The sequence below is a fragment of the Notothenia coriiceps genome, unplaced genomic scaffold (genome assembly GCF_000735185.1).
Source record: "Notothenia coriiceps isolate Sejong01 unplaced genomic scaffold, NC01 NC01_scaffold00020933, whole genome shotgun sequence".
NCBI classification, from domain to species: Eukaryota; Metazoa; Chordata; class Actinopteri; order Perciformes; family Nototheniidae; genus Notothenia; species Notothenia coriiceps.
The window spans coordinates 1-7,950 of record NW_011353634.1 but is presented as its reverse complement, the minus strand read 5'-3'; positions in this window follow the sequence as shown (position 1 = coordinate 7,950).

Genomic DNA, 7,950 nt, shown 5'->3' with positions numbered 1-7,950 from the left:
AGGACAGAGGGCTGAGATTACCTCCTGTGCGCCGTGGCAAAGAGAAGAGTTTTAATGCATGTCCCTCTGCATTTTTTATTGCAGACACTCATCAAGATTCAACAGACATCGCATAATCCCTCAATATGACATTACGATTATTTGGCCAGGTAGCACATCTTGAGCTGAAAAACCTCAGGTTGAATTATCTGCCTTGAAATGTTTCATTACAAAAGAGATATTTTCCTTTGATAACAATGACTTTTGGAGGATTTCAAAATGTGTAAAAAAGAGAATTATGATAAAAAGAGCAAAACTGTTTTTCTTTAAGTCCAAATAAACCAATTCAGTTCACTTTTAAAACTAAGGGAAAGAGAGGACAGATTTCACATTAACGCAGAGAAAAGCTGGTAGGCATACATTACATGAACGATATAAAACATCCAAAGTGAAGTGTTTAATGACTGATGAAAAACAACTACAGCGTACAGGAGAATTCAACCGAAAGCCAAGGATCTGTTTTCACAGTTATTGTAATGTTTAAATTAGCTAAAGGCAGATCTACTGGCGAGAAAAGACTATGTGATTTAAGTGGGACTAGAGAGTTTATTGCCAATTATATGAGGATTTAAGTGGTCTTTAAAGTGAAATGTCCCTAACTTTTTGTGTTCTTCAGCATGGATTTGAATGAGAAACTGTATTTTAGAAAGGGACTCTTAATGCCACTAGTTTTATCTCTAAAGCCCATACGTGCAGGGAGAACATGTTTTTTTGTGTTTTGGTCTCTAGAGGGAAAGATCCAACTTTTTAGCTGAGCCACTTTATTCATTAGATAGTTGCAAACTGTGTCCGTCTGCCCTTTGGTGCTGAGCAGGTAGAGTGCTGTGGTTTCATAAGATGCTCAATAAGGGCCTAGTTTTGAAGGTCCAAAAACCCAAACAGCTAGGAGAGACTGCAGAGTTGTTGATTTCTTTTTTTGACAGTCCCCCTTAACAAGACTAATACTATTTTTGATCTAATGTTGATATAAACTAAATGCAGTTATGAAACAATTATATTCATTTTACTTTACATACTCCTTCCTCTCCACTTAAAAAGTTAAAATGTTCTTTTCCAATTTGAAAACCTACATTTTCAGTAAAATTAGGAAGACCTCCTCTGCATATGTCATTTACACAGCTTGTGATGTAGCATCGTATAATATATCCATTAGTGAGTCATCAGAATGCCTCTGTGATTTTCAGGGAATGGAAACATTGTCATTTCATGATGCATGAAAATGGCCCACATGATGCTCATAAAGCCTCTACAGCTGCTCTCCAAATGGGGCCGGTGTTGCTTGCTGCATTTGGTTTAAATGAGGATAACTATTGGTAATGACCCATCAGATGGGCCCTCTGTGAATTGAAACAGTTACTCCCCAATTAGAATTCAGCCGACTTCAATGGCAGATCAGAACCATTAGCACGTTGGCTAATTGGTAGGAGACTAATCTTGTAATTAAGAGCATTTGCAGCTGATTAAATGGTAATCATCAGAGACACATCAGTGAAACGTGGAGAATTCAGAATTGCCGGGCCATGTTTCCAAATGTAGCTTTGCCCTGTTTTATAACGAGTAGATTTATGTTGAAATCAATGAGGTTTCCTTTTTGAGTAAGCTGCAGCAAAAGCTTTAAACAACACACATTGTAAGATATCTGTAGTATTTTGTTGTAGTATGCTGGTTGTAAAGCCCCAATACATAATTCAGCTAACATGAGCTTTAATAACGGCCAGAAACATGATACAGCACTTAATCATGTTTGATATCTTTGTTCACATAACTCACAACTTTTTCATAATGGTGGGATATTTGCAATTCAGGCCTATCAGAGAGATTTACATGTTCTGCAGTCAGACACACTCTTCCACATCTACTGTAAACATGAATTGATGAGTTCTAAACTGCAGGGCTTCCTACCGAGCACAGAATAACATCTCCCACAGATATTGTATATTGCTATTCATTAGAAAGAGTGGCAAAAGGTTGGATGGGAGGGAAATAAGCTATTTTGCCCAATGTTTGCATCCTGCCCCCAGGTATCAAATTCAATTTTCCACAGAAAGTTTGCAGTGAGAGAGAAAATAAAAATAAACATACGAATTGTGTCCAGAGATGGATCAGTAACTCACTTGAAAGAGGGTGATTGAGACTGGTGTGGGGGGGGGGGAGGAGACTGATTAGAGCTCCCACCAGCCTTCCGGCTACAACCAAATGTGAAAGCCTTATCACAGAGTGGCCATCCTGTCCGTGAATTGCCCGAATACCCAACACAAACGCTGATTAACTTTCACTCTTACACTGCTGACAGTTCCCGATGTCAAGTAACCTACAGACATGTGTGTGAATGTCACAGCTGTGAATGTATAGGGATAACAAATGATGTTTCTAAAACTATATGTGAATGGTTTTGAACTATTTGCAATACTTCAGAAAATGACAAAAGTAAAATGTATATACCACGATTACCAAAAACAGAATACAAAAATGTGTTACAAATGAAAAAGTCCTTAATTTTGGGGGGGGGAAATGAAGGACAAAAAAAATACTAAGAACAAAAAATGATGTCCCTTTAAAGATCGTTTTTGCTAGTTAGCATCAGCCTGTTTTCACTAAGGGCTAATGCTAACGCTTCTTGTGAGACTTGTGTTTTGTTTCGGTAAAAATGGCTCATATCGTCAAGTAGCTGAGTTTTTTCCCGTTATTTGAGTATAAGACATTCATAGGTTTTTAAATATTAAGAAGCCGTCAGACGCTGTTTTTTGCAAGATGTTGCGGGAGCCCCCGGTACCGGAGGCTCTCGGGCTAAACAGGTTAAGTCTACCTGATAACAATGCACTGGGTTATTTCAAGGATTATTTTGCCAATTACTTCTGATGGTTTCATATTTTAACAGTTTGTTGAGACAGAAAATACAGATTCATTGCATAAAACATTCAGCAACTTAAAACATCTTCAACATGGAGGAGGATATACCACTTTGTCCACCAATATCCAAGCAATACAATTCATTTGGGATAATTCTGCACCTTGGGATTTAAGTTTAATACCAACAGTCAGTACAAATGAAGGAAGTAGTGAGCCCTTTATGCAGTCAGACAGAAAGTAAGGACGTGAGAATTTTCAAACCGGAGACAATGAACAATCACACTCTTTCTTCTCCTTTTCAGTAAGACACATCTAGCAATACAAAGCCATTTCCACTGCAGACCTTCTGCTTACTGCAACCCCTGCTCTCTTTCACAGTAAATAAAGCCATGCACATATGGCGATCAATGAAAAACATTGTGCTACATCCATTAAGAGTTGCTATAGTGCTATAACGAGAAACCTGACCATGAACTATAAAGACTGAACTGCTTTCATCAACAATACATCCACCATACCTTGAGCATGTATCTACCATTTTCTAAGTCTTTCCTCAACCCTTCTGTAAATAGATACCAAAGTTGTGCGTGCAAATCTTTAATTAAGTCTGCTTATTACCTGTAGGGTATTGAAAGCCTTATGCCTATCTCACAGCAGACTTGTCAAAATAGGAAAAGCGCAGGTGTTACTAATAATGGCTTTGTTCTATTCAAGTGTTCAAGTATGATTGACAGAGACCCAGCATGCAACATACCAGGAATCTGAACTGATTAATGCCTGTTTTTACAGCTGTGTTTTTCCAACTGTGAGAAGTCAAAATGTCCTCCGTGAAAAAGTTTGCAAGAAACAAAATGAAATCTCCAAAATTAAGAGCTGTAGGCAGGTTGAAGCAAAGCAGACACAGCAATAAAAGTAAATAACATTTCATTCAGAAATGAATCCTGCAAAGCTTAAGATCCCACACATGACAGCTAAAAAGAGCCAGAGTAGATTCCTCCTTTAATAACCGAAGGATTGTTACAGAGCACAAGTTTATAAAACTGACTTCACAAGGCTCAGGCTTATATTGCTTTGAAATACTCAACAAATCTTCCACTACAATAACATTGTTTGATACAAAAGTTATGGGTAAAAGAACACATGAGGAAATGGTAGAAGGAGGAGTTTTTTTACCTAATCTGAGTTGTGTGTGGCGGGGCTTCCCGTGCTATTGATTTCTAATGTTATTCCACATAAATGAAAAACAAAAACCTTGAACCGTGCAGGCTGTCCCACCTTTCACGTCTCCCCCTCCATCGTTCCTCACTTATTGATCTGATGTCTGCTCGTTAATTAAGACCTGACCGCTGCCGGCTGCTGCTGGTCAGAGCTGCACATCTGCAAGGCTGCAGCGGGGCCTGGGAAACGGAGGCAGCTAATCCATAAGTGCTAATGGGCTATTGCTCTCATCCCTCTATGTCATTCTCGGCTTTCCCCTAACTGTTTCTACCGTTTTTCTGTCCTCACTGTTTATCTTGTTTCCATTTTGGCTTGGAAAACAAACCTTGTGTGAAACTAGCCATGAAAACAACAACTGCACAGGAACACCGGTCTGTTTTTATGATATTTAGCTCACTTTATATACATACAGAGAAATATGTGTTTCATACCTTTGTGTTTCATAGAAAGAGTGGGAATTGTATCCCAGCTTTATAGCGTGTAAATATTAGATCAACTAATCTTTAGGGCCCTATTATGCTCATTTCCAGGTTCATACTTTTATTTTGTGTCTCTACTGTGACATGTTGTTTATTTTTCTCATACTGCCTGTGCTGCAGCACCTCTTTTCACCCTCTGTCTGAAACCAGAGCCCATTCTGCTCTGATTGGTTAGCTGGCCGGCTCTGTTGTGATTGGTCAGCTGCTTAGAGATGTCCTGCTCCTTAATCTATCATGTACAATGTGTTGGTGCGCTAATTAATTGAAGCTGTATTATGTCGCAAAAATAAACAAAGGAGACTAATGGAGGTGTTTCAGAAAGCGGGGTAAGTGTGTCTGAGAGAAACCTATGGGTAAACTTTGGGATTTTAGCCTTTGCGGACCATGCAGGTCTCCCTTGAAAAAGAGATTGTTGATCTCAATGGGATTTTCACCTGGTTAAATAAAGGCTACAAACAAACAAACAAACAAACAAACAAATGTACATACAAAAAGCCCCGATATAACTCACTAGAGGAAAGGGATAACCCCAAAAAGCCCAAAGGCCCCTTCAAGTGCTAGTAGTTATGCAGCCTTTTAAAACCCGTTTAAATTAGTATACAAAGAACAAATGAATAAAAAATGATGTCAGTTTTTAAACTAGCAATTCTTGTGCAACTCAATACCCACAGAAACTCTGCGTTGTATCCCATGAGGAGTTTAGAATATTTGATTTTAACATGACTGAAGGCTTGTAGGATAAAAAAGAAACAAAGATACTTTTTATTCCTTTGAGACTTTGTAAAGTGATGAATATCAGAAAAGAAAGCACATTTCAAAGACAAAAACTGTATGCTAAGTCTTCCCTCCGAGGTATACATAAGTTATTCAAAGGCAATTTGGAAAAAAAAAAATAGTTTTAGATAAGGTATTAAACATTTTACCATCATTGAATACTTCCCATGTTCCCCCTCAAGCTATAGACAAACTCTGCATCACCCTCTCCCGGTGGGAGTCCTGAGCTCATAAAAGTGCTGCATCGCACACTTCAACTGTATCATGCACTAAAAAAAATGTTTTATCTCAAAGTATGCAGCTCTTACTCAGAGCAAACCACGCTGAACCACATATACGGAAGATCTACACTCAAAATATTATCCACAGTATTCCTTCAAATGCTCAATGGTCGAGATGTTAAAACGTGTAATGGTATTACATCCTATCATCTAATGTATAATGGGACATTTAAACTGCTGATATTTTAATTTCCTTCTGAACAACTAGCCTTCCTTACTATGCTAGTGTGTCTCTATCCTTCTTTCTCTCTATAGAATTTATAAAGGCAGGACAGGATGCAGAAGTAGGAAATAAATCAATACTCCTCTGGAGTGTTTGAGTAAAGGATGTTGCTGAGTAGCTTGATGGAATTTGTCGTTGATTTTTAACTCAGTGGGAGAAATGGATTTCATAATTTTTGCCTGTTGCAGAGTTTTCCACTCTAAAGAGAGCAGAGCATCCACAGCTGGGCGTTCAACCCACTCCATGTTTTATCTTCTGCAGCTTTTTCAAATTCAAAATGTTTTCTGAACCCAGATTGACACTCCTCTTTGAAAAATGCAGTTTTTCTCCCTTTGGGATGTTTGCTTCCTCGGATCGATGCTTTTTCTTTCCGTGTCTGTTGAAGACTGTGTCGAAGCATGCAGATGGAATGAGTCAGCCATTGCCAAAGTTCCATTGTTAATCCTCATTTTCGTTTTGAATTAAGCCCAAATAGGTACCAGTATTTGTTGGATGGAATGCATTACACTAAGGGCTTAAAGCGATCTTTAACCTTAATACACCTCTTTGGGGGATAAATGGATATAACAACTACATATTCTGAGTAACAACACACTGTAACTTGAATACAGCATTTAGATGAGCTCTAAATAGCTGATTAGCAAGGCCATAATTATCACTAAGCGGTGCTGTCAGCGATTTTAATCCAATTAGCTTTTCTCAAAAACAGTGATTATCTCCTCACTGTCAACTAGCTGTCTGTTCTTTATGTGTACTGTAAACAATCTGGTATTCATACACCATCCCTGCGACGTAAAAGTGAAATACATAATGGAGCTACACAAAACTATTCCAGCCAATCAGCGAAGGCCATAGATGTAAAAAAGTGAAGGCAACGGGACAGAGGTGGAGATTTTAGGCACTGAGCTCAGGTATACAGTAATCAATCTTTGTGGATGATTCCCCCTTTAAGACATATTGTTTATTTGTATATTGTTTGAGATGTGAGGGTTTTAAAAAAACTGACAATTATACATTCTAAAATACGCACTTACAGTAGGATTTTTAAGGCTGTTTTGATATTTTTTTAATTGAATATCTCTAAATTGTAGATTTTTTCTCTGTAATTCAACTCTAAAAATTACTTTTTACTCTCTCTGGTTTCCAAGAAAAGCATTCAGCGAGTCTCCTGTTTACAGGCCAATTCAAACAGCCTCACGATGGCCAACAGCTATGTTTACACTGAAGGGGGACCATCTACAGAAGTCAAGCCTACCAATCACAATTCACACTAATTAAAAAACTTTAAATAGCTATATTGCAGTCTTGCCCTTCACATAACCACACCAGCCAACACCAACTGCACACACACCTATGCGCCCACTGGCTCCTACCCAGTCTCTCACATACAGTAAGCATACATCCACATATGCTTTCAATCCTCCAGGCTCGTGCCCTGTGAACCGTGACAGCTGTAGCAAGCTGGATTGACAGAGTTTGAAAGTCAGGTTCAAGTGCAGGTTCACACGACCCCCAGCGTTACTCTGCTTCCACCGAAAGGCTCTCTGACTCTGCCAACTCCTGCTCACTTATCTTCTACCAGATGTCTGTCACATGCCGCCATGTTTGCTGCCAGTCATCTCTCTGTCTCCAGCGTTTAATCAGTGCTCATTAAGGCCCAGGCTTTCTTTGTAAATAATATATGGAGAGAATGAACATCAACATAAGCTACCTCTAGTGGGCCGGCAGCCATGAATAGTCAAATCAACACGTCCTTTTTCGTCAGTTATTGTATGATCCAGTGATAGAGACAAGGTTATTATGTCAGTTCAAATGGTGTATAATGTGTGTTTACGTTTATGTGTCCTCTGAGTAATGCAGTAGAATGTTTTTGTTATTACATTGAAGTATTAACACTACGTTTCTGAAAACAGAATTATTCTATTTGCACCCATAGTGAGAGCATTCAGAAAGCACTACTCGTGTGCTTCTGAGCTCTGTCCGACACACACACACACACACACACACACACACACACACACACACACACACACACACACACACACACACACACACACACACACACACACACACACACACACACACC